The following is a 27,798-nucleotide window of genomic DNA, read 5'->3' on the forward strand; positions in this document are numbered from 1 at the left end:
CCGGAACGCGGCCCTGTGAGTGGGGGAGGGCGGGGGCGCGGGCGCCGGCGTGGCTCGCTGTGTGAGGGCGGCGGCCGCGGCCGGGCAGGGCGGTCCGCGGGCACCCAGGCGGGGCCCGCTGCGCGTCCCCTGGGGCCGGGCTCGGCGGCGGCGCGGCCTGCGCCTCCTCAACAGGTCCTCGCGGGGCCTCGGCGCGCGGTGCGGAGCGGAGCGGCGGGGCCGGGGCCGCGGGGCTCCTGGGCAGGCCCGGGCCCCCAGCTTCCACGTGCACGGCCGCTGGCGCCGGGGTGCGGGCCGGCTGCGGGCCGCTGGCGGTGCGCGCGGGGCCCGGGGGCGACTGGGGTCCGGGGGCTCCGGGGGCGCCGCGCAGGTGCCAGGTGGCCTGTGCGGGGGCGGCCGCCTGCGGGCTGGAGCGGACATCGGGCTCCCCGAGGTTTGGGTCCTGGGTGCTCGGGTGCCCAGCATCCCCCTGTGAGCCTGCTGGAAAACAGCGTGTTGAAAGGCAGAAAGTGAAACGGTAACTTGTTTTCGTTTCAGGTGAGAAACGGAGTAGTTGTAGCTTACTAATTGTGGGATGCGGAGCCTTTTCAGGTTGGGGGGGTCCTCGATTCTAATTCACGGTTGGAAGTTAGCAGGGAGATAGTCTTGGTGGTGCTTTAAAAAGTTTGAATGCTCTTTGGTAAGCAAGGTCACCTTTGTGATTTTTCTGAGTTCTCATTTGTACAGTGAGGAGCTGGACTGTGAATTTGTGTTCGTGTTACTGTCCGCGTCTTTGGCTGACTGCCGCAGGTTACAGGGATTATTTTGGGAGACTCTTTATAAGATGGCTAGGCTAGAGAATCAAAGACCAGAAGATGTGGGATGTGATTATGACAGAATGAATACGGGTTTTTTTCCTTGCTTAAAAGCTCTACCTGCGGTTAACAGGATCTCTGTCTTTTACATGGTACTTTTGCCCGTAGATGTTGTGCAGGTGAAAACTGAGTCTCCCTTTTACATTCTGTAAAGTGGGCAATTCATTTTTCAGTTACCCGTTATAAGGTGTTTAAATACACACATATGTAGTTGCTTTACAAAGAAACATCACTGGACATGTTAATGTTTGTTCTGGAGCTCACCCTGAGTATTTCTGGGACATGGTTATGTCAGGGCTTTGGATGTCCTTTTGCTTGGATGTTTCCTTGAATTGACACGTGTTTATGTAAACTCTAACCCTTTTGTAATTCTACCCCTTTTCCTTTAGGGGTGGTTCAAAATAGTGTGTAATAGAGACACTCTTACCCTTTGGCATACTTGAGACATGAATCGAAATGAATTTTAACATTTTTGTTAGAGGTATCACTTGCTGTCCTAATAATGCTTCAAGAGGTAAACCTCTGGTTGTCCTGTTTTCTTTACCTACCTTTACCATCCTTCAATTGAATTTTAATGGGAGACATCATTTAAGCAAAGAGGTCATATCTGGGGGGAAAATCGAGTAAAGGGTCAGACTTTACCTTATGGTAATTAAAAACTTTTCACTGTTTGGAAACCTTAACTTGCACTTAACACTGACTTTTTTTAAACAGGGTGATTAGATTTTTTTTGTCATTTAGATTAGAGAGGTAGCATATAGCAAAATGACTTTGAAGACTGATGGCTTAGGTCCGGAATCTCTCCTCTGTCATTTGCTAGCAAAGGCACAGCAGGCAGATTACTTAAACTCCCCATGCCTGGTCTCCATTTCCCTATCTGGAAAACAAGGACAGTAACTGTACCAACTTCATAGGGCTATGGATGCATGGATGACTACTAGACTAATTCGGTTCAGTTGAATCAGATTCATTTGGGTTGATAATTGAAACGTGTGTGGAAAGGAGTGGCCCTCTGAAATTGCAGCATGGAATGCTTATGTGTGCCTTGGTTACTAATTTGTGTGTGTTGGAGCATACCTCTGAATCCCTCCATGTGTTCACCTTAGTTATCCCAGAGTTAGAAAATGAGCATTTGTTATATTCCTCCAGACTTCTTTATTGAAGCAGTTTTTAAGGATCTTTTTGTCATTACTTTTTTTGCTTTTATTCTCTTTATGGGTAAGATACATGTAACAAAATTTACAGTTTTAATTCTAAAATGTATTGTCTCGTGGTATTAAATAAATTCATACTGCTGTGCAGAGATCATCACCATCCGTCTCCAGAGCTCTTTTCATTTTGTAAGACTTAAACTCCATACTTGTGTAACACCCCCTCCCCCGGTGCCTAGCACCCACCTATCATGACTTCGGTATCTTGATGAAGAGTCTGGGTAACTGAAGCACGTAGTGTAAGAGTTCTTATTTTACCATTGGTTATCAGCGAATCTTCTCTTTTCCCACATTGTCATCAGGTTATATGTTTTGTATTTACTTAAAGCAGGAAGACTTTCTGAAAAAGGAATCACTGCTTGTCCCCTTATTTTGATCATTGTGGAATTCATAATCCCTCACCAATATTTTTTCTAGGAATTTTGACAAAAAATAATGGGTTTGAGTTTAATTTCTACCTGTATTTCTTGCACAACAACTTTGAGTTACTTTTTTGCAGTGGCACTGTTAAAATTTCAGAACGACTTACATCTGCTCCAGTGCAGTGATTATGTGGAGATTCGTAGTGATCTGAAAGTTCTCTGTTTCTTCAGTGGTTGTCCTTTGGTCTTGGTTTTTTGAAATGATTTGGTATTCAGGAATTTTTTTTTTTTAAAGATTTTTTTTTTTTTTATTTATTTGCCAGAGAGAGAGAGAGAGAGAGAGAGAGAGAGAACGTACACACAAGCATGCAGAGAGGCAGGCAGAGGCAGAGGGAGGAGCAGGCTCCTTGCTCTGCAGGGAGCCTGCCCCAAGATTCAAGCATTGGCCCAATGAGTTGTGTTAACCCCTTCGCCCCCCCCGGGTTCCCTTTTTTTTTTTTTTTTTAAGATTTTTTTTTTTTTTTAAATTTGCCAGAGAGAGAGAGAGAGAGTACACACAAGCATGCAGAGAGGCAGGTATTCAGGAATTAATAACATAAATGAGTACCATGATGCTGTGTACCAATAGTGTATATTCACCAACTCTTCGCCATTGTGCAAAGTTCTTCACATATGCTGTTGCACTGTTAGGAACCCTGCGCATGATCATCTTAAGAGCACAGCATTCTTCCTTTTAGTTGTGGAGGGCCCCACCCCCCCCCCGCACACCCCCATCCAGACACACACTCTGCGAAGTGGACCAGCTAGTAGCTTTGTGATAGAACTTGCTCTGTAGAACCTAAAAGTTTGAGGATTCCTCTGATAGGAAGTAAAGTGATAGAAACAAAGTTTAATGGGATGGAGATAAAAATAAGTCTAAATATCCAAGAGTATGTTTTTTTTTTTTAATAATCAAGTCTTAGCTATAGTATTATTTTTTAAGATTTTATTTATTTATTTGACAGATGACAAATAGGCAGAGAGGCAGACGGAGAGAGAGAGGGCGAAGCAGACTCCCTGCTGAACAGAGAACCCGATGCGGGACTCGATCCCAGGACCCTGAAATCATGACCTGAGCCAAAGGCAGAGGCTCAACTCACTGAGCCACCCAGGGGCCCTTAGCTATAGTATTTTAGACATCTTGTACTGCCTTAAGGGAAAACCTCATTGCATGTATGTGTGCCTGTTAATAATTTTCTACTCAGAAAATTCTTAAGAAGTTACTTAGTTTTATTGTGAAAATGCTGTATAATACTTAATGTGCCAAGTCATTTACAAGGGCAAATAGTCTGTATATTGGACATTAAAAAAATTTTGTGTAGTTTATTATGTATTGGTAAGGACATTTAGGAAATTGTTAGATATAGATACTTAGATTTGTAAAATTGAAGTAAATATCTTTGTGGAACTAGGAAATATTTAGACATTTAACTAATCTTTCATTGTACTTTTTAATGATATTTTCTATTTGATAGCTAAAAGGCTAAATATTTGCTTAACTTTACATGAAGTTAAATTAATGGAATACTGTTAAATCCACATTTTAAAGACATCATATGGCTTGTCTGTTCAGATGAGAGAAGTCTGATTAGCAGATCCCGTTATGTTGGAAAGATGTGTATTGATGAAAACTTGTGTGGTGTTTTATTTATTTTGGAAACTGAGTAATATTTATAGTAGATTAACTAGTTTTGTTTTAAATAAATGCTTTTGTCACTCATTACTCCGTAATTACTGATTCATAAGATTACCTTAAAGTATTGTGTTTTCTTTTAATAGGTACAATATGTTAATACCTTTAGTTCATTCATTAAACATTGTTATTTATGGAAACTACTGTGTACTAGACACATGCCAGGTAACAGTTACTGAAGCAAGGGGAGTGTGGCAGAAGAAAGTGTGTAAGTGCTGTGGGACAGTGTATGTGAGTTACAGTATATTGCATTTAAATTACGAATACTTTTGAGGGTTTAACACTGATTTTTTTTTTCTTTTTTAAGATCTGTTCATTTTAGAGAAAGAGCACAGTGGGAAGGAAGGGCAGTGGGAGAGAGGGGTCAAGAGACAGGCAGACTCCCCGCTCAGCACGGGGGTAGGGGGGCTAGATCTCAGGACCCTGAGATCATGACCTGAGCTGAAATCAGGTCAGACCCTTAACTGGCTAAGTCACCCAGACGCCCCTTAACACTGATTACAAATTTATTCTGATTTGTAACTTTGTGATTTTATTACACTTACCACTAAAAACAACTTTGTTGTGATTAATAATTTTTTATGTTCTCCAGATGTTATCTAAACATTTAAGTGACATGTAGACCCACTTAAGATTTTTAATACGTTCTCCAGTTTAACTTATATGTTAAGCAAATCTAAAATATAAAGAGGGAAGAATCTTCTTCCCTACTTAGGCATTTATTGTGTAAACACAGAAGAAATATATGTACAAAATTTTTAACAGCTATGTTGAGAGCTTATCTCCTAATACTAATTCTCACAGTTGGTAATAAAAAATGCTAAGTTTTTTAAAATCAGGAAGATACTGTCATTTATAGGAAGAGAATCTGTCATAAGTACATTTTAACTTGGCTGTGTATCCATATTAGGTCCCTTGAGAAGCTTGCCTGAGATGCAGTTCCAGAAAGCTGGGTTTCTTTGTAAACATCTTGTTTGTGGCAGTGCAGTTTTTTTTTTTAAAAGGGTCACTTAGTGGGACGCCTGGGTAGCTCAGTGGGTTAAATGTCTGCCTTTGTCTTAGGTGTCATGGTCTCGGGTCCTGGGATCAAGTCCCGCCTCAGGCTCTCTGCTCGGTGGGGACTCTCCCTCAGCCCTTCCCCCTGCTTGTGCGTGCTCATACGCGCATGTGAGCTCTCTCTCTCTCAAAAAAGTAAAATCTTGGGGCGCCTGGGTGGCTCGGTGGGTTGGGCCGCTGCCTTCGGCTCGGGTCGTGGTCTCGGGGTCCTGGGATCGAGTCCCGCGTCGGGCTCTCTGCTCGGCGGGGAGCCTGCTTCCCTCTCTCTCTCTCTCTCTCTCTGCCTGCCTCTCTGTCTACTTGTGATCTCTCTCTGTCAAGTAAATAAATAAAATCTTTAAAAAAAAAAAAGTAAAATCTTAAGAAAAGAGGGGGGTCAGTTAGTGAGCACCTGCTCTACCAGGCAGTTGTGTTCTTGCTTTAATTTTTGCATCAGCCCCGTGAGGGGACTATTACTGCCTTAAGCTTATGTGATGAGTTACGTTGTTACAACAGTTGTAAGTATCCTATAGTTTACAAGACCATGGACCAGAGGGTTCAGTTAGCAGTGCGGGAGGCCACACAGAATAAATACCTGCTCAAGTGGGTTTTGAGTTCAGGTGCGTGGCTAGCACGCCTGTGTTTTACTTGGCTGCTGTTTCCCTCAAACCCATCAGCTACCGGGTCTTTGTACTGATGTATCTTCATCCTCCGATGTACGTTTATAATCCTGAGAGAGCACAGAATAGTAAGAGTGTAACTATGTCTGCTCTCCTTGCAAGAAGTAGGAGGTGGGAAGAAAGGAGTACCAGGTGCCTCCTAGTCGGAACGTCCAAATGCAGAGTTCCCTGTAACAACAGCTCGTGATCTAAGGGCAGCAGGCGTTGGTGGTCGGCTCTTTGTCCTACGGCTACTCTGGGCAGCCTGCAGTGAAGGTAACTTGGCACAGGTGTTGGGGAACCTATGGTCTTCATCTTGATCCTCAGGTATACGAGAGAAAGGGGAGCAATTTCAGGATGAAGTCTAGCCCGGGAGTGTTCTTGCTGTATTGGGGGAGGGCATTGTCTTGAGGAAGCTTTTAGCATTCTTTTTGCTGAGTAAGTTCAGCTTGGGTGGAAGTAGCTGATTTCTTGAAAGTAGCTCTGAGTGCTGAGGCTTCAGAGTTCAGTAGGTGTTTCCTGTTCCCTAAAATAAACGAATGTGAGTGACGTACGGTGGAGAGAGAAGAAGAAGTGAGTTGTAGCGCGCACGGACCCAGACCCCGGCTGCTCCTCAGAAGGGATGTCGGGATGGGGTACTAAGTACGGTTTTCTAATTTAACAGTTGTGGCAAGATTTTTAAGAAGTCTTTTAATGGAGGGTAAACATGGAGAAGGCTCTGGGTGGGGAAACTGTCTCATCTTAAAATGTATTATGAAGTTCTCAGGCTTCTTGTAGATTCTTGATTTATCTGCCTGTTGGTGGTTTTTCCGTCTCTGAGCTGTACCTGAGAAATGGCATCTGGGAGAACAAGTCCTGACTCTGCAGTTGGTTTTGATGTGCAGCACATCTACTTTCACTGCTCAGTCCTTCCAGTAGGAACAACTGAGATTAATTTATTTGGGATTTCTGTTGATACTGCATTTGAAAGATTTTTCAGGCATTTTACTAATCATCAGAGGTGTTGTCTTTCTAGATTACGGAGGATCTAAATTTCAAGGTGATTCATTTCTCTTTTGTACTTTTTTTTTTTTTTTAAGATTTTTTTATTTTAGAGAGAGACAGCATGAGTAGGAGGGGCAGAGAGTACTAAAGTAGACTGCGCTGAGCTGGGAGCCTGACGCTGGCTCGGTCCCAGGACCCGGGGACCGTGACCGAAGCCGGGATCAAGAGTTGGACGGTGAACTGACTGAGACCCCCGGGCACCTCTTTCTTTTGGACTTGTAATTTAACATTTCTTATGTTTAACAAAATCACATTTAATATATAACATAAAAATACCTGTTGTCTTTTGTTTTGAAATGCCTTCTTTTACTCTTCTGCGCACCTAAATTCTAGATACACACCGTCTTAGGAAGCCTCTGCTTGTGATGTGCGTCCATGTTGGATTGTTTCACGTAAGAAACTTCGCTTTGAGTCATTAGAAAGTTAAATTTTCTTTTCTTTCTTTTTTTTAAGATTATTTATTTATTTATTTATTTATTTGACAGAGAGCACAAGTCAGCACAGAGGCAGGCAGAGAGGAGGGGAAGCAGCCTCCCTGCCGAGCAGAGAGCCCGATGCGGGGCTCGATCCCAGGACCCTGGGATCATGACCTGAGCCGAAGGCAGAGGCTTTAACCCACTGAGCCACGCAGGCGCCCCTAAATTTTATTTTCTGAGGGTTACTGAGTGCAGCGTTCAGTCTCTGTTACTTTCGGATGACTTAAGTTGAGCAACCACTAGTCCAGTTCAAGCTGGGCCGTCTCCCGGTGCTTGGTTCCGTAGAAGCCAGGATGTGTAGCACGCGGGCTTGAAAGGGGAGGCAGTGGCCGGGGCAGCCTCCGCCCGTGCTGGTTGCCGGTGCGGGCACAGCCCCGTCCACACTGTGTCTCCTGCTGCTGTCAGTCCTCTGGCTTTTTCTACTTGTACCTCATGTGACAAACACAGCTTTTACACTGTGTCCTCACATTTTCTAACCTGTACACAGTAGTCTCGGTTTTAGATTATTAGATACATTCAAAAGTTGTAGTACTTGCCGCTGTTTATATTGCATTTTAAATGGAGTGGCGCTTTTTTTTTTTTTTTTTTAAGATTCTATTTATTAGAGCATGAGTAGGGGAGGGGGCAGCGGGAGAGGAAGAAGCAGACTCCTGCTGTGTGTGGAGCCCCCAGGCCCTGGGATCGTGACCTGAGCTGAAGGCAGACGCTTCACGGACTGAGCCCCCCCAAGTGCCCCTACATGGAGTGTTCTTGGGAAGTTCACCTTGAAGGGCAGCATGGGAAACGGTGGGTGGGCGTCAGCAGTAGGAGGTGGTATTTGTTCGTAAGTCGAGGTGCCATTTCCTAGAATGAGTCTCAGTACTGGAGATAATAGGGTCACAGGAAGTTTGACTTACAGGGAGCCGTGGAGAGAAGTTTGAATTCTGCCAAATGAAATGCTGACATGAATGCTGGCCTCCTGAGGCTTGGTGGCCACTGGCTCTGCTCAGGGCCTCTTCCCTGTGCCGCGGCCTGGACGCTTATTGAGCAGTGAGTGGAGGTAGCTGGGAACCCTCCTCCTTCCTCTCTTCCTGCTGGGGATTCTGATCACCCTGGCTCTCACTTGGGCTCTTCTGGAGTCTGCTCTCCTCTCCTGCTGTCCCCAGTGTAAAACTTACTTCAGCCAGTAATTCTGTTGACCCTTTCAATAGTGATTTATTTTTATTTTTTTAAGATTTTATTTATTTATTTGAAAGAGAGAGACAGAATGAGAGAGCAGGTCAGAGGGAGAAGCAGACTCCCCATGGAGCTGGGAGCCCGATGTGGGACTCAATCCCAGGACTCCAGGTCCTGACCTGAGCCCAAAGTAGACGTTTAACCCACTGAGCCACCCAGGCACCCTAGTGATCTATTTTTTAATGTGCAAGTAGTACTGGTTGTATTAATAACACTTTAACATTTGCTTGGGCATCCACCTTTCCCTCCCCATCCACCTCCAGTGCTGACGTCAGCTCAGAATGTACTGTTTCTGGGCATTTTGTTCTCTCCCGAGTTTCATCTTCTGCACCTTACTGCCGACCCTCGGTGATCTGTCCCCTCCGTTTAGCTGCTTTGGCCTCTGCTAGTTCTTCTATTGCTTATTATTGAAGCTCTACCCTGGGGTCATCTTCCAGGTTCCTTGGCCTGGGAGCCCTAAGTGAAATCCCCGTGTGGTCGCTAGGGTAGGCGAGAGAACCCTGCTTTCTGGCTTCATTGCCTGCGCGACGTAGGTGCCGAACACTCATGTGGGCCCCAGATCTTACTTGATTTCTCACGTCAACTCCTCTTCTACTTTCCAGAATGTCTGACTTGCCTGGGCGAGAAAGGGCCTGTGCGGGGAGTCAGTACCCAGGATCTGCAGACATACCTGCACTCCCCATCTCCTCAGAATCCTTCTTAACACAGCAGCCTCGGCAGTCACCACACATCAAGGGGAAATGTGAAACGAGACCAAACCTTCTCCTACCGTTTTCTGGAGATTACAGGAAACACATTTTATTTTTATTTATTTATTTTTTAAAAAAAGATTTTATTTATTTGACAGATCACAAGTGGGCAGAGAGGCAGGCAGAGAGAGAGGAGGAAGCAGGCTCCCTGCTGAGCAGAGACCCCCCGATGCGGGGCTCGATCCCAGGACCCCAGGATCATGACCTGAGCCAAAGGCAGAGGCTTAACCCACTGAGCCACCCAGGTGCCCCAGGAAACACATTTTAACCAAATTAAAACTTGAAGTACTTTAGAAACAGACATTGTATTAAAATAACAGGAATTTGGCAGTTTAGCTGTAGAAAGTGCCAGATTTATTGGCAGACTTTGTCAGTGTCTGCTGTTGCCATACACTTTGCAGTGGAAGTTGGGGAAGGTTTCAGATTGTCTTCACTGTGTCATTAAATATTTAATACATTTTCAAAGGTCGTGCAAACGCGGATGCATATATCACATCCGTTCATCGAAGACCGTATAAGAAACAAGTGCGGACTGTGTGTTACGCAGTCCTTCTTGGAGGTCAGACGTCCTCATCCTGGTGCTCACACCTACTTCTGTTGGTTCTGAAGACAGAATGCTTATTTGTCCTTATTCAAGCTTAACGTTTGCCAGGATACAATCTGCAAATTATGACCAATTCCTCCTTCAAAAAAATGCGAGAAATTAACCCTTCTGGTGGACTTCGCATGGGCTGGTATGTCACCGTGTAATAAATGAGTGGCCACTTTGCGGTGATTTCCAGCACAAACATCGTGTACCCTATTTCATAGATTTTTAAGTTCCTGAAAGACCATGATCATGTCATTTTACCGGCTGTGCTGGAGATCCTGAGAGGAGCACGCCGTGGCGGAGCAGTGTGCCTTCTGCCTGGTGGCCTCTCCACGCTGGGCCTGTCTGACTGCAGATACAGTGGAAGCTTTGCTTTCCTTCAGATCCAGCCTTCAGTGTTTGCGTTACAAAGTCGTAAAAATGACTATTTAAAGCATTTTAAAAGTAAAGATGACATTTTATTACAGTTGATTATTTCTCTTCACCGTAGTCCTGTGCTGTCTGGTCACCGCAAACACTGAATTCCCCAAACGGGACCCTTTGCCCCAGGGGGGAATACAGGCTTATGTTCCTGCCAGCCCTCTGGTCACATCTTAGTGACCCAAAATGCCATTTCCATGCTACAGGGCCATTAGCTAAAATCTTTGTAAAAAAGCCAGTCTCAGTGTTGAAAACGTGTTTTCCATAACCCTTTTATTGCATAAAATTGCCTGCAAATTTAACCTTTTATGGCTGCGTGTCCCTTTCTGAAACCCACCAGCCAGCCAGCACTGGCTGAGGAGGATTTAGTGTTGTCCCAACTGCAGGTGCTGGGACTGTAGACCGCACTGGCTGGCAGCCTCAGAACGGTGCTGTCCATTACACTTTTTGATCTGTTATCCTCTCCTGGGTCCACGAGTGTTGCTGCGTTTCCATCTTCTGTGGGCTGTAGATGTTCCTTTAGCACTTTCCAGACTGGCTTCAGGCACAAATGGGTGCATCTTCTCCCTGGTGCTGGGTGACAGCCCGGTAACCAAAACCCAGCGCCTGAACGAAGCCGGCTTGATATCTGAGAGGCAGCCGCAGGCCCCTGGCCTCAGCACAGCATCTCAGCATTGCGCTGGGCCCATTCACACCAGGAGATCACCAGCACACAGCACAGAAATGCGAAATACGTGGCAGTAAATCTCCTGCAGAAAGGACACTGTTGACAGTCTGAGCGGGAAGAGAGGCAGCCCGAGGTTCCCCTGCAGCTGGGACGCAGCTGGGGCGGTGTCCTGTCCTGAGCAATGGCCTGGATTTTAGCAAGCAGGTGAATTCACAAACGTGCGATCTGCAAATAATGAGAATCCGTGCTGATGTCGTGTTTGTATCTTTTATTTCATCCGAAACTTCACAGCTACACATGAGATATGAGAAAATTGCTCTTATTTTGACTTCTGTTAATTGGACGCTTTTCCCCTATAGTTTTCTGACTTTAAAAATAGAGAACACAGAGCAGCACTTGTGTATAAAAGGGTAACACGTCAAACAAAAAAAACTTGAAAACATGTTTGGCCTCCTTGGCAGTCTTAAGCCGATTAAGACAGGGTACAGTGTTTGCACTTTTGGTTTTGGTTGAACGTGAACAAGACCGGGGCACCTGGCTGGCTGGAGTGTGCAACTCTTGGTCTCTGGGCTGTGAGTTTGAGTCCCACGTTGGGCACAGTGATGCCTTTAAGAAGACCAAAGAATCTAAAAAGGCTAATTCACCCCCGTGGCGGCGGGACATAAAAACCCCACCCTTCATTCAGAGAAGAGCTCCTGTGCTCCTACACCGCGCCCTGGGAGGGCGCCACCGGGGTGCTGGTCTGATATTTGATGGGCCGACATTTAAAAGTTTTTTTTTTTTAAAGATTTTATTTATTTATTTGACAGACAGAGATCACAAGTAGGCAGAGAGGCAAGCAGAGAGAGAGAGGAGGAAGCAGGCTCCCTGCTGAGCAGAGAGCCCGATGCGGGGCTCGATCCCAGGACCCTGAGATCATGACCTGAGCCAAAGGCAGCGGCTTAACCCACTGAGCCACCCAGGCACCCTAAAAGTTTTTTTTAAAGGGAAAGGGAATCTTGAGAAACATGCCTACTGAAAGAGGTGAGTGTCGGTGACAGGTGAACAGTAAGGGGACAGACAGTTACAGAAGTCAAGTCCATACATTTAAGGTGCATGACTGGTGTGTAAAGTATGTTTGCTCCCTGCGGGACCTGTGGCAGCATCTGCAGACAGGAGGGCCCAGTGCGGGACTCTCCTCACAGCCCCCACAGCACAGACATCTGGTGCGTGAGAGGGTCCAAGGTTGGGATCGCCAGGGCAGGACAGGCAGGTGTCCATGTGCAAGACAACGGCCCTGGCTCATCAGGGGAATGCGTGTGTGTGCTCTCTCTGCTCGGTTGAAGCAGGAACTGTGTGTCACCTTGCTTTAAGGAAATTTTAATGCTTAAAAAAATTACTTGGAAGACTTACACATCTTTAAATTTTTTAAAGTTTTTAGGTTCCAGTGTAGTTAACACACAATGTCTTATTAGTTTCAGGTACCAAAGGTAAGGGTTCAACAATTCTTAGTGTCTTGTTCTTAAATAAGGATAAACTAAGTATTGTTTGTTAGCATTTTTTTTTTTTACTTACGTTAAGTCCTGTTACAGTAACTTTTTCAAAAGCTTTTTTCATTGTCATATGATTAATTTCTTAACATAAATCTGGTAATCAGACATATGCATACTGTAGCTTAAAGGCCCTTACTTAAAAAAAAAAAGAAACACCATAGTACGCTCACCTTTAGGTAGTGTGAAAACCATAAATTTGGAGGCAGACGAGTAGCTCATATTCCTTTGAGAGCTTTGATATAGTTTGTTCTGCATTTTCATAAATTTCCATGATGTGATTCAGAGTCCTTATTAGTAAAAGCACAAATTTGAGTCAAATTAAGAATACAAACAAAAAATACCTTTTTTTTTTTTAATATTTTATTTATTTATTTGACAGACAGAGATCACAAGTAGGCAGAGAGGCAGGCAGAGAGAGAGAGGAGGAAGCAGGCTCCCTGCAGAGCAGAGAGCCCGATGCGGGGCTCGATCCCAGAACCCTGGGATCATGACCTGAGCCGAAGGCAGAGGCTTTAACCCACTGAGCCACCCAGGCGCCCCCCAAAAATACCTTTGTATCAGTATTTTAAGTTATGTAGGCACAGATCTTTTCGTTGATACTTGAGACTTGGCAGGATGTAATCTTTGATACTTTTTCCTGGCAGAGGACAGGAGGATATTAAAGAGTTAAGTTTTTTTAAACTGAATTTTATAATTTATACTTACTGTTATTTTCTGTTAAGCATTACCTACAATGGGAATGCCTGGGGGGCTCAGTCAGTTAAGCATCTGCCTTCTGCTCAGGTCATGACCCCGGGGTCCGGGGATTGAGACCCCTGTCAGGCTCCTTGCTCAGTGGGGAGTCAGCATCCCCCCACCCCCCACTTATGCTCTTCCTCTGACAAATCAGATCTTAGGGGGAGAAGAGGATAAGCTGCTGTGTACAGTATTGAATGTTTGCTACTAGGCTTTGGGAACTGCAGGGAAATAATTTAGATTTTTTTCTTTAAAAGGATTATTTATTTATTTACATATTTGACAGATCACAAGTCGGCAGAGAGGCAGGCAGAGAGAGAGGGGGAAGCAGGCTCCCCGTCGAGCAGAGAGCCCGATGTGGGGCTCGATCCCAGGACACTGAGACCATAACCCGAGCTGAAGGCAGAGGCTTAACCCACTGAGCCACCCAGGCTCCCCTAGATTTAAAATATATGGTAAACGTTAATTATTGAAGCCTGGCAGTTCCTGTAATTCTACTTTTGTGTCCGGCTCCTCACTTGAGTAAGAGGGCATGGCCTTTGGGTTCTGTGACTTGTTTTAAGTGCACAATTAATTGGTTTCTAGCACATTCTTAAGGTGGTGCCGTCCCTCCTCCCCGTGCTGTCACTCCTCCCTGCACTGTCCCTCCTCCTCCTCCATGTGCTTTCCTTCCTCCGCTCTGTCCCTCCTCCCGGCGCTGCCCCTGCAGACTGGCCCATCCTGGATGTTTCCCGTGGGCCGAGGCCGTGGCCTTCTGTGTCTGCACCCTGTCCCTGAGTGCACCGTGGCGAGGCGGCTCTGTGCTGCCGCGCGTGTCAGCGCTTCCTTCCTTTTTATGGGGATGGAGTCGACGTGATGCTGCGTACACGGTGCACCTCGTGCGGGTTGGGCGCATGTACGTCCCCACGCGGGTCGGCCAACAGCTCCGTCATCTCACGTGATTACGGTTTCTGTCGTGTGGTGAGACCGTTGGCGGCCTGGCCTCTCAGCAGCTTTCAGGTGTGTAATGCGGAGTCGGTCACTATAGTCACAGCGCTGTGCCTTCTCCCCAGAACCTGTGTGTCTCCCGACTGGACGTTTAGACCGTTCGACCAGCACCTCGCCAGTTCTCTTTGTCATTTGCTGAGGAAAATTGCTGGGTCCCATGCCAACTGCTTTCCCCCTCTTTGGAGAAGCTGCTGAATGAGTTTGAAAGTGGCTGCCTCGTTTGACATAGGGCACCGCCTCTCTGTCGGCCGGCGCTCGCTCTTGTCCCGCTGTTGGAGTCTAGTCTTCTTAGGGGTGTCAGGCGCCGTCTCCCTGTGGCTTTGATGGCGTTTTCCCTGATGACTGATGGTGTTGGGCATCTCTTGTGTGCTTCCTGTTCACCTGGTTGTCTTTGGAGAAGTGTCTCCTCATATCCTGATAACCGTTCCTGTGATTGCCCATGTGTTCGTTGGGTTGCCTTTTTAACAAATTTAAGAATTTTTTTATAAGTTACGCATAGAAGTCTTTCATCAGATATATGATTTGCAGATACTTTGTCCCTTCTCTAGATTGTCTTTTCGCTTTAGTGATGGTATCCTGTGAAGCTCGAAAGCTTCCAGTTTGCACGAACCCTGCTTCGTCCTGGCGTTTGTACATGCTCCCCCGTTCTTGGTACCTGCCGTGCACTGGACTCGACGCCCGGGCTGCCTTTCAGTAGTCACCATTGCCGCTGGTGCTGTGGTAAATGGCTTTGCACACGCAACATTCATGAATGTAAGAGCAGAAGTGACTTTGGTGGTTTCTGCCACCTGCCCTCACGAGAAGACTGCACCGCCTCTGCGCCCAGCAGCAGGGTAGGAGCGCGGTGACGGCCCTGCAGAGACACAGAGGATATCGCGAGGCTCTTCTGTTTCTGCTAGTCTGATAGGCAGGAGATGGTTTATTAAAATGGAGTGGGTTACTCTTTGGGTAGATTTCTGTGAGCACTTGGGACTGAATCTGAACTTTTTTATCTTGTTCCATTAATCTCTGTCTTTTCATGTGCTAGTATCCCCTCTGTATTAATTATATTTATTGATAATTAATTATGTATTCCTGTTAGGGCTAGCTCTTTTTCATTGTTTTTATTTTTCCTGATGAAGTTTTATAAAAATGTTTTCTTGCTCCAGAAAAAATAATTTTGAGTATTGGAATTGAAATTGCATTAGTTTATAAATTAACATAGGAATAATTCGCATTTTGATGATATTGAGCCTTTCTACCCAAGAACATGATAGATCTTTCCATATTCAATTACACATTTTTGTTTTTCAAGAGCATTTTATAATTCTCACCATACTGGTTTCTGTCAGATATTTCAGTTTCTTTTATCTTTTGTTTCTGTAAATGGGATGTGTTTTTGTATTCCTTTTAACTATTGTTCATGTATATGAAGGCGTTGATTGCTACATGTTACGTTTTTATCCCATTTTTTTTTTTAAAGATTTTATTTATTTATTTGAGGGAGAGACAGTGAGAGAGAGCATGAGCGAGGAGAAGGTCAGAGAGAGAAGCAGACTCCCCGCGGAGCCGGGAGCCCGATGTGGGACTCGATCCCGGGATTCCAGGATCATGACCTGAGCCGAAGGCAGTTGTCCAACCAACTGAGCCACCCAGGCGTCCCTTTTATCCCATTTTTATTAAAGTATTTTGGTTGTAGTTTTCATTAATTTCTTTTGACGTTTCTGGATGCATCGTCACATGGTCTGCGTCGTGAGCAGATAGACATGGTGCTGCCCTCCCTGACCCCCCCCTCCGTTTCTCTTCTTCGGTTGTTCCAGCCGTGTCCCTGCGTTGGAAAATACCTCCACTGTAGTACTCAGGAAGAGTGGACGTGGTGAGGACCCATAAGTCTTTATTTTAGCGGAGAATTTTGAAGTATTCAGTAATGCTGGCTTTGCCGCTACATACGTGTGTATGTACATACAGTATCCCTCAGTTGGTGTTTCCGCATGAATGGATGTTAAACTTTGTCGATCCCGTTTTCAGAGGTGATCACCTTCTTCTAAGCTCTTCTCACATTAATTATGTTCATGTGTTTTCTGATGTCGAACCATCACCTCATTACTGGAAAACTACATTTATTTTAATGTGCTGTTTGGTTCTGCTTGCAAAAATTTTATGTGAGGTTTCTGCAGGGATATCCATTCGTTTACATGTATTGTTCATTGCTTCTAGTATAAATTTTTGTGTTTATGAAGTCTGAGATACTCCCCGTTCCACCGTAAGCCTTTCATGCTCTCTCTGCCATGGACTGCCGGCATCTGCCGTAGGGACAGCACTTGGTCCCCGGAGCCCCTCTGCTTCCTGTGTTCAGTGCTGTTCTGCGACGGCACCGGGTTCCCGGGTCTTCGTGGTTATTAGTTATCTGCAGATGGAAAGTCTCCTCACTAAAAATTCAACTTCACTAGTTGATCATTTGAGTACTTAAGGAAATTTGTGTTGAAACGATTTTTCCTCGGAATTTAGAAGGCACCCACCCATCACTTCCTGGCCTGCACGTTGTGGTTGAGAAAGCAGACGCGTCCCACTGTGTGGCCTCTCCCCGCAGCGGTGGCGGACTGGAGGGGCTGCTGCTCCCTGGCCTCCGCTGTCCCTGTGCCGGGCGCCTCACTGGCCCTCCGCACCTGCGCCCGAGTGCTACAAGCCTTTCCAGCGTCACTTTCTGAAGCTGGTTGTTCAGACAGCATATCGCCTGTCAGAGTCTGTCCTCTGGTCTCCTGGTTTGCGTTTCTTGTCTTTTTGTTCTGCTTTAGGGGACATTACCTCCACTTTATTTTCTGTTCCTTCAAGGGAATGTGTTATTTATCATCCTTAAAAATGTTCTTGGTAGTCAGGTTTACCGTATTCTGTTTGTGGGTTAATAGATGCATTTCCTTTTCAGGCTCTGTGGCGATCTTAGATGTGAGTATTTTGAAAATCTTTACTATTTCTGCATTTCTGTTTCAGTCCTTTGTCCCCCACCCCCTTTTCTGGGTGCATGAAATGACCTTTTTCTCTTTTACTGAGAAGCTCTTCTCCAGTGTCTGGTGATCCTTGGCTGTCTGTCCATATCGAAGGGTGAGGCTCCAGAAAGCCCGCTGAAACTGTGTAAGGCTGTAGTGTAGGGATATCAGGGGCCAGATGGCTGTTAGGTTCCCTCAAACAGCAGTGTCTAGGGGTCGTTTCTCTGAGGTAATTTAATTCCTCCAGAAAGTTCTCATTTGGGTTCTTGCCTGAGCCTGAGATCAGGGACCTGAAATTTGTTGTGGGAAGGAGATGCTGGGTATTCACAATTCATCCAGTAGATTTTTATTTAAATGGCCATTTGCAGTCTGTATCTCCCCGGCACCCTTCTTGTTACTGGCTGTGCTTTCTGGTCCCACGTAGTCCGAGCCCATATCCCCTGTTTGCTCAGGGATGAGGATGGGTGGGATCTGACCAGCCGATGGCGCAACAGGTGCGCGAGTCGAATTGCTTCTCCTCCGGTCTGTTACATCAGGCCGTTTGCTCGGGCCCTGATTTGCCCAACACCTGCCGCTTCCTGTTCCCCGCTGCTTCTGCACTTGAAGGCAGGGGCTTGCTTCTCATCATTACGCCCCTGTGTAAATTTGATCTCTGTGTGGCCAGAACGTGTGTGTGTGTGTGTGTGTGTGTGTGTGTGTGTGTGGAGTACATGTTCATCAAAGATGTTTGTTTGGTTTTGTTTCTTTTAGAGAAGAGGGCAGAATAAAAAAATCTCTATTTTGCCATCTAAGGATTACTTTCTTAAATCTGCTTCTGTTGCCACCCCTGCCGTACTCACACTTAAAACCCTCGCAGTGGCTGTCTGTTGGAGTGTGGACGTCTTTGCTGGGTGGTTACTCTGCCCTTTGGACCCTGCGTGCTGTGATCTTCACTTACTTGCCTCTGCACAGTCCAGCCACTGTCCCTTCTGTGTTCCCCTTCCCAGGCTTTCCCATCGTGGCCTAAAACATGTGTTTTCCCTTTGCACGACTGGTTCTTTTTCATCAGTCAGGTCTTACCTCAGGTAGAATCTCCTTAAATCTTCTGGGAGAGTTGGGGTTAGTTAGGTTATGCTGCGGTAACAAGTGACCGCCACATCTCAGTGGCTCAGGAGGACAGTGATTCCTGCTCGTCCGACTCATCCCTCACAGACTGGCTGGGAGCTCTGCTCTGCACGGTCCTCATTCTGGGACCTGGGATGACACCACAGCCACCATCTGGAACGTTGTCATTACCCATGGCATAAAGAAAAAAAGGCATAGCAGATCATAAATTCTAAATCTTCCAAAATAGAATTGGCATAGATCTTTTTTACTCCGAAGCCATTTGCTAAATCTAGTCCCGTAGCCAAACCTAGTTTTAGGACAGTGGGGAAGTGCAGTCCTACCAGTGTTGGGGACAAGAACGACAAGCATTTGGTGAACAAACACGAAGGACTACCATGTGACTTGACCAGCCAAAGCAGAGGGAGCTGGATTAGGCCGGGTTCTCCAGAGAAACAGAATCAGTAGAATGCATGCTTGCCCGCAAGTGCAGATTTATTGTGACGGCTCTGCTGTGTTTATGGAGGCTGGGACTGGGGCCCCAAAATCTGTAAGCTGGAGACAAGGAAAGCTGGTGCTGTGCTCCCGGCCGAGTCCAAGGGCTTGAAAGCCAGGGGAGCTGATGGTGTAGATCCCTGTCCCAAGTCAGGAGAGGAGATGAGATGGCCACCTTAATAGGCAGGAGGAAAAGCTCCTTCTTCCTCCCTCACCCTTTTGCTCTGTCCAGGCCCTCCGAGGATCGGGGGAGGCCCACGCACCATGGGAAGGGCAATCTGCTTTGCTGAGTTCACGGATTCAGGTGTTAATCTCGTTCAGAGACCGTGTCTGGCCGGCCATCCAGGTGCCCATGGCCTGTGACGCTGACACAGTTAACCTTGCCTAGACCCTCCCCATGTTTCCTTCATAGGACTTGGCACTGTCCAGATTCATCTCGTCTGTGTGTTTCTTGTCTGCCCCCCACCTTCCGAATTGTCCAGAGTGGCCCAAATACCTAGAGTGGTGCTTGGCAAGGAGCAGGTGCCCAGAGACCTTGGATGCCATGAAAGTACATCATGAAAGCATTTTCTGTTGAAGAGACTTGATCTTAGAGCTGCTTCTCTGTTTTCTTTTATGCCCATTAAACAAAATTAGGCTTTTAGTGTGAACTGATGTAGACAGCTTGCAGTAGTTTTCTTTAATATTAAAAAATTAATGTTTAGGTATTCAAAATATTTTAGAAAATGTAGTTAAGAAATCACCTCCCGTCTGTAAAGTAGTGGATGGAGCTGGGGGGTGTCGTTCTCATCAAAAATAAGTCCGAGAAAGACAGATGCCATAGGATTTCACTCAGGTGGAATTGAAGAAAAAACAAATGAGGAAAGAAAAAAAGAGAAAAAACTCTGAACTACAGAGAACACACTGCTGGTCACCAGTGGGGAGGAGGTGGGGGAAATGGGTGGTGGGGAGGAAGGAGCGCACCTGTGATGGGCGGAAGGGGTGAATCGCTACATTGTACACCTGGAGCTAACATACACTGTGTTGACAGAAATCGAAAACTTAAAAAAAGATCTCAATAGAAAACAAAATTATGGCAAAAATATAACGTGTGTGCTTGTAATTTCATAAATTTTGAATGATAACATCAGTTTATATTACTGGTTAAAAAAATTGCCTTGGCTCAACAATACGGAAATGCAAAATTCGGAGTGTTGTGTAAAAGCAAATATTTTCACCTCCGTTACATATTTTCATGATATACTTGTATGTCTTTGCTCTATAAGGAGAGAGACATTTGTGTTCTTTTTAATTAGTTTTACATTACAAAATGTTAAAAAGAAAATCTTTTAGTCTTTTTACTCCTTCAGCCTTTGACATCTTCTAGTTCTTTCTGTCCCCACAGGGACGGTAGTTACCGGCTTTACTCCCTTTCGGTTGCAGATGACAGCCCTCGCGAAAGTTTGTTTCTTCTTTGAATAAAAAATTTTCACATTTTAGAAAGTTCAGGCTTTTTATATTTATGCTAGTGTTGGAAGTGTAAAGTACTAGAGCTAATAGAAGAATTTCTGTACATTAATACTCATTAGAGTTGGACAGATTCCCACTTTACCTAAAACTGACATTGCTTAGGGCACAGCAGGAGAACTAAGTTTGGTTTCACACTGCAGTTCCAGAATTTTTAGGTCAAGGTGATATGCCCATTTTGTGTTTGTTTAATCAGTTGTTGGTAAGCGTTTACAACCCAAATCCCTTTCAGAATTTGATTCTTTGCAGACTTGCATTTTATGACAAGATCTGCAGCAGATGAAGACCTGCGTGCTCAGTGACTGTGTGTGCGTGTGTGTGTTGGAGGCGTTCGGAATGCACAGAGACATGTCGGTGTACATACAGCCGACATAAACATTGTACCAGTTTGAGGTGCACAACAGAATGAGTTGGTGCGTTCATTTATTGTGAAATGATCACCCCAGGAAGTTAACCTCTACCACCTCACAGACATGGTCTTTCTTTGTGATGACAACTTGTAAGGTTTTCTCTTACTTTGCAAATACACAAGAAAGTATCGTGAACCGTGGTTGCTGCGCTGCGCTCTACAGGATCGTGTGTCTTAGAGCCGGACGTGCGCGTCTTTGCACCTTTGACCTCCTTCACCCCTTTTGTGTTTCCGAGCTTGTTTTTTAAGCTTCCACATGTAAGTGTGATCACAGGGTACTCGCCTCTGACCTGTTTCACGTAGCTGAATGCCCTTAAGGTCTATCCATGTTGTCCCAAATGGCAGGACTTCATTCCAATCTGTTTTTTTAAAGGTTTATTCATTTGAGAGACTCTCAAGTAGACTCCATGCCCAGCACGGAGCCCAGACTGTTTTGATCCTGGGACCCCAAGATCACGAACCCGAGCTGAAACCTAGAGTCGGGTGCTCAAGCAACTAAGCTGTCCAGCGCCCCTCCCTCCATTATTATAGCTGACTCATTTTCCGGGGTGTGTGTGTGTGCACGTGTGTGTGTGTGTGTGTGACCCATTTTCTTTACCCATCTTCCGCAGACACACAAATCCTTTCCGTGTCTTGGCTGTTGTAAATAGTGCAGTAGTGAACACGGAGGTGGAGCTGTCTCTGGGACCGCTGTTTTCTTTTACCTCTTTGAGACGGTGCGCTGGCCGAGTGGCCACAACCTTTCCTCTTCAGAGCACGGTGTGGGGAGCACTTTGAAGGCCGGTGTGCTGGGCGGAGGTGCACCTGTGTGGGTGTGCTCGGACGTTTAGGTTGGATTGTTTTCTGTGGGTTGCATGAATTCTTTATGTATTTTGGAGATTAACCCCAAATCAGATGTCTGATTTGCATCTGTTTCCTTCCATTTTGTAGGTTGCCTTTTTTTTTTTTTTTTTTTTGGTGGTTTCGTTTGCTGTGCGGGAACTGTTTTACTTTGAGGTCCTGCTTGTTAATTCTTGCTTTGGTGTCAAATAAAAAGAAAACTATTACCAAGGGACCAATGTCTAGGAGCTAAACCTCTATATTTTCTTGTAGGAGTTTTATGGCTTCAGGTCTTGGGTTCAAATCTTGAATCATTTTGAGTTGATTTTTGTGTGTGATGGAAGATGGTGGCTTCTTCTGCATGTGACTGTCTTACTTTGAGGCTGTCCCTTCCCCCTTGTGTATTTTTGGCTCCTTTGCTGTAATTGAGCAAAACCATGTGGGTTTTTCCTGAGTTCTCTGTGTTTCATTGATCTGTGTGCCTGTCTTTATGCCATCCCATGCTTTCGGATTACAGTGGTTCTGTTAGACGGTTTTTGTCTCTGAGAATGACTCTTCCAGTTTCACGGAGAGGTGGTCGACAGTGCTGTGCAGGTGTGCCGCGGGCACGTAGTGGTCTCACTGACATGGTGAAGCCTCTGCTGCAGAGTTAACCCCGTCATCTCACACAGGTGTGAAAAGAAATCAAGGAAAAAGAGAAAAAGCTGGTTTTCCTTGTGATGAGAACTCTGAGAATCTGCTCTCCGAATCTGTACAGGGTTTGCTGTCCAGCAGCCTTAGCCATCCTGACACCGTCTGACGTGGGGACGCGTGACGCCTCCGGCTTTGTTCTTCAAAATGGAAAAGTTCTAATTCCTCAGTCCGTACCCCAAATTCCTATTCAGCTACGCTTATTTATTTGCCTTCACAGGCTGTTGTATTTTGCACTTTTGGAATGACTACATTCAGACGTGGTCATACAACAAATTCTTGCCGAATACCTACTGTGTGTCAGGCTTGTAGGACACGGTGCTGGATGCTGATGGGCCTCTGTCCCACAGGACGCAGGTTGTGGAAGGAGGTAGAACAGCAGTGGCGAGAAACGTCCTGTGTGAGAACGGCTCAGGTGGGTGGAGGGTGGGTTTCGTGTGGGCGCACAGCAGCGGGTTTCATTTTTCAAAGGCTTGAGGCTTTTTTGAGACCCATATTTCTTCCCTACTTTTCTTGATTGAGCGATAGATAATTGAGTCCTGTCCATTTACTGATCTTTTGTATTGATCCTAGTAACATGGGATATTCCCAAATAATGAATTTTTTTTTTTTTTAGTATTCTCTAGATTTGGAAATAGTCATCTTTTCAAATCTGACTGGAATTACTGCTCATTTGCATATGCTTTTTATGTTCATAGTAAAGGCTAATTACTCCTTTGCTGGTTTGGATTCATCTTCTGGCTTTCCAGAGAGGTTTTCTATTCCTTCTCTCTTAGATAGTCAACCTCAGCCTTTCAAGTGAATCCTTTTTCTGGATCTCAAACATTTTTAAGTCTTTTGCATTTGAAACAAAAGTTGAAATGCGCCTTTTGGCAATGTGTGATGCACTGGATGTGTGTTCTTTCCTGAAACCCTATTAGGAAGAGGAAAGTACCTAAACCTATGAGGACAAGAGGAAAGATGAACTAGAGCATAGACGAGATGTCATAAGCGTTTTGTAAATGGGAAGGAAGTGTGTGGTGGTGTTGGATTTAGCAGGCAGTATAGCTAAGTGCCTACAGAGGGAAGGATCAGAATGCCAGTTTGGACCCCACCGTAGTGGAAATCTCAGGAATTAGAAAGTAGCAGGTTTGCTCTGGCGGCAGGGTGGATGGTGGCGGTTCAAGACCAGGGTGATTCGCCCTGGTCTTTGTAGCACTATGCCCAGCACCTTCCCCCAGTCCCTACCCTTTTCTATCCTACAGAACTCATGCAGTCTGTTGTCTGCGAAGGGTAGACTGGAGCAGTTGTGATCGAGGCCCACTGGAGATGGGCGATGCCACATGAAAACAGGGATATTAGGAGGTCTAGACTCCCATCTGGCCGTGATGGAGCACTGGCTTCTGGGCTTGCATTCCCACTGTGAACAGCAGGGTATGGTCTGTGAACAGTGGTTTGCAGGCCCCGGATGGTCTCTCTGCCTGGGGAGGATCTTGCTGGAGCCCCAGTGGTACATGAGGGTCTTGGGGGAGCGAAGGTGTGGGGTACTTTTGGGAGCAGTTGAATGTGTGGGTCAGAGCATGGAGAGGGGAAACCTTGTCTCAGTAATGTTTGCATCGTCCTGAAAATGTAGACACTGAGTATTGACTCACTCGAAAATGGTGGTGGAGCTCTTGAGAAGATGAAAAGAAGGATGAGGGTGAGGGGAAGAATGTCCATGAAAGAGATGGATGGGGTAGGATGACCGTGGGATTTACAGATACCGAGGTAAGTACCGAAAACAAGACCAAAGGCGGTTGACGGTGACCACCTTAGGGTAGCAGAGTTGGGTAGCGAGGGTTGGGACTCTTGGATTAAAACAGATCTTATCCATGGATTTCAGTAAACAGAGGATAAATTTTGAATGAACCACAGACCACGTGGTGTCCATCTCTTTCCTACAACTCCATCTAATCTGTCCCTTTTCTCCGTCAGTGTTCTCAGCCGTGTTCTCTCGGCCATTTCTGCTCCTCCTCTTCCCACTGACTGCTGAAGCTACTTCAGTCTGGCTCGTGCTGCGGGTCACCAGGGACCCAGGTCGTGCTAAATCCAGTGCACACTTCTGCCTCCTTCCTGGGGCTTCTCAGCAGCACTTTGCACTCCTTGGCCTCCTGTCTGCAGGACTTATGGATCTGCCCCTTGGTCATGTCTCCTTCCCAGACCAAATGTCCTCGGTCTCATCCTTCCATGCTGGGCCAGGGTCTCTGTCTACCGCGCTGTCTCTTGGGCAGTCTGACCTGCAGTGATGGTGTGGGTCAGCTCCTGCTCTCAGCCCTCAGCACCGCGGGGCACCCACTTGAGAACCAATGTCTCCGAGATCCATGGACTTGGGTCCCCAGTCAGAGCCCACTGCTCTCCCTTCCTCCGTCAGCCTCCGCTGAAATGCCCCTCAGCCGCCACCCCGTGATACGCTCATCGTCCGCATTTTTGATTGCCCAGATCAAGTCCCGGTAATCTTTTCTCCCCTCTGATGTGTTAGTTCCGCCGCAGCCAGCGGTGACCTTTGCAGACATCGTTGTCCTGAGCTCCTGCTGGCCTCCCTCTCCTTTTGCCTTTTCTGCCCTCGCCCTCCCCTGCCCTCTCTGCCTTCCGCCGCGCCTCTGGCCCTCCCGGCCCCGTCTTGAACCTTTTGTGCAATCAGATGAGCTCTTCCTGGTCGGAGAAGCCAGAGCTCCGGGTCACGTGCAGGCTCTTTCCTGACCAGTAGCCACGGGGGACGCAGTTCTCGTGCGTCTGGTGGGGGCGGTTCGGGTTGCGGCCGCGGCGCGTGGGGTCTCGTCGGGGGCGGCTCGCGTCAAGGCAGCGGCGCGTGGGGTCTCGTCGGGGGCGGTTTGGGTCGCGGCCGCGGCGCGTGGGGGTGGTGGCTGTGAGGATGGGACACGTAGGAACGACAGGACTAGTTTAGGTTTTGTTGTGAGCAAAGCCCGGAGGAAGCTCGGAGGGCTCCCGGATGCTGTGGCTCCCGCGTGGAGTCGGCCACGCAGACACACATGTCGTCCCCGCGCGGGAGTGTTTGGCGGAGGACAGCAGCGCTGCAGCCAGCGTGGGCGCGGCGGGGCCCTTGAGGACGAGCCCAGCCGCAGGTGCGGCCGGCGGCTCTCCGCGCTCCGGCCCGGGGCCCTGGGACGAGGTGCCTTGCGGCCCTTCCCGCCCCTGCCGTTGGCCAGACGGCGCGCATCTGGCCTCCAGCGCGCAGGCGGCGCCTTGGTGCGGGGAGTGTGACGGGAGGGACGGCCTTGGCGCTCGGCGTCTGCGGTCGCGCTGCGGGAAGGCCACGTGGTCCTCACGCCACCTGGCCTTCACACTTGTGTCCTCACCCGCACAGGCGGACGTCGTGCGGGTCCCGTGTTCGCTGTTCGCCGGAACTGCCCGGGGCTTTTCACACTCAGTTGCCAAGTTGAAGAAAATGCGCGTGTTCAGAGGCGGCGAGACCTGCCATTTATTTTTTTATTTTATTTTTTTTTTTGAGACCTGCCATTTAGAAGGGTCTCAGCGTCTGTGTAAATGCGTGTCTGTGGTTAAGTATTCGTATTATTCCCCCTAAAAGCGGATTGTGAAGTAGCTAAAATCCCATGAGGCATAACGTCAGGAAAAGCGCTTCACTTCCTGCTGCTTACATGTTTTCTGCAAAGACCATCGTGTTCCTTCTCAAATCTGCGGCTGAATCCCGCGCTGGCTCTGGTGGCTCCTTGTTGGCTGGTGTCGGATGACGCGTCTGCCGGAGCTTGAGTCTTGGTGTTGCTGGCACTGAAGACTGATATATGTTAGAGATCATCCTACTTTAAAGTCGGATTTAAAAACTCAAATACGGGACGCCTGGGTGGCTCAGTGGGTTAAGCAGTTGCCTTCAGCTCAGGTCATGATCCCAGCGTCCTGGGATCGAGTCCCGCTCGGGCTCCTTGTTCTGTGGGGAGCCTGCTTCTCCCTCTGCCTCTGCCTGCCACTCTGCCTGTGCTCGCTCACTCTCGCTCTCTCTCTGACAAATAAATAAATAAAATCTTTAAAAAAAATAAAAAAAAATAAAAACTCAAATACAACTATCTGTACCTTTAACTTCATAGGAAAAAATGGTCTACTGGCTGTAAATGATTACTGCAGGGACTACTGCAAAATCACTTAAAAGCACAAAAATCCTTAAAAGATTCCTTTTTTATTTTATCTTACTGTAGCTGTGATTTGCATTTCCCTAATAAATCCGTCACATTTTCAAGGGTTAGTCTTCTAACTGGTCCATTTACAGATCCGATGGTCCTACACCAGGAATTAAGTGCACCGTTTACCTTTTAAAGGCCTTGTGGTCCTTTAGGCGTGAATTCAAGTCTAAGAACATAGAGCCAGAAGATTGTGTGAACCCAAAACACCTTGGTTTGATGTTTTCCAACTATGAGTTGTTTACTGGACAGATGAGAGTTTCTAGAGGACCCGCCATCATCACTTCCCACCTCCCTTCTTTGAGGTGCATTTTGGTTTCAGTGACTGAACTAGGGAAGCACCGCATACCGTTTGTTTGTTTGTTTGTTTATTTGTTTTTTAAGATTTTATTTAAAGAGAGCAGAAGGAGGGGGGAGCAGCAGACAAGGTAGATGGAGAAGCAGACTCCCTGCTGAGCAGAGAGCCCGATGCAGGACTCCGTCCCCGGACCCTGGGATCACCACCTGAGGCAAAGGCAGACACTTAACTGACCGAGCCACCCAAGTGCCCAGCACCACATAAATTTAGGACAGACGCACTATTATGATAATTCAGAAATTTCTGGAAAATGGAGTTTGCATTTCCCTTGAGCGAGTATACAGTACATGGAGGAGGACAAGCACTCGATTTGTCTTCACCATCCCACAGCTGCCCTTAGAAGATCTCCATGGAGCTTCCTTTCCCCTGTCTGATTGTCACGGTGTCCTTGGAGTTTGTCCTGTGGCAGTCCTTCTCTTTGTGAAAGCTCAGTCTGGCTTAGCTTCAAGGTAGTCAGACACACACTCACACTTTTGTGTATAGTTCCATCTTTTTTTTTAATTGTAAAATCGTTTGGCAAGTATACAATCTAGATGGAAATGGTTTGGTGTGTTTTAAGTTTTTAAGGCAATCTGAAAAGAATTCAGAATTATCAGTAGCTCTTCAGTGCTTATAAATCCCAGTTTCTTTCCTGTAGTTATATGCAAAGTGATATGTGTACATAGAACGATTTGTGACTTACTTAAATAACATGTTATTTTTCAGTGAATGAATGTTTTCAGTGGATCAATACAGATAAGGATATTATTTACATTGTGCTAACCTTCTCCCTCTTAAAAAATTTTGGAGGGAAAACATAAAGGAAAGTGAGCTTGGCAATTTTAGCATAATGCATGGCTCAGTGAATTGTCCCTAAGTAAATATGCCCATATAATCACAATCCAGGTGGAGAAACAGACTCTAAGGTTAAGGAAAAAAAAAAAATTTTTTTTTTTTTTTTAAATCTGAGAGCACATGAGCTAGTGGGGGGCAGAGGCAGAGGGAGAAGCAGGGAGCCTGATGTGGGACTTGATCCTAGGACCCTGAGATCATGACCTGA

General features: G+C 46.5%; 1 protein-coding gene across 2 annotated transcripts in view; it reads left to right on the forward strand.

Annotated features, from left to right (window-relative positions):
• Positions 1-27,798, forward strand: part of LOC111158629 (zinc finger MYND-type containing 11) — a 121,050-nt gene that overhangs the window by 764 nt on the left and 92,488 nt on the right. Inside the window, exon 1 of one of the 2 annotated variants that reach the window (XM_022520783.1) lies at positions 7,097-7,115. The exons of the other annotated variant lie outside the window; for it this stretch is intronic. The gene's annotated coding sequence lies outside the window, so the exon portion shown is untranslated. Of the gene's footprint in view, positions 1-7,096; positions 7,116-27,798 lie in introns of those variants that run through there. 2 annotated transcript variants of the gene reach the window in all.

This window comes from Enhydra lutris, unplaced genomic scaffold (genome assembly GCF_002288905.1).
Source record: "Enhydra lutris kenyoni isolate GAN:26980312 unplaced genomic scaffold, ASM228890v2 scaffoldscaffold61, whole genome shotgun sequence".
Classification (NCBI taxonomy): Eukaryota; Metazoa; Chordata; class Mammalia; order Carnivora; family Mustelidae; genus Enhydra; species Enhydra lutris.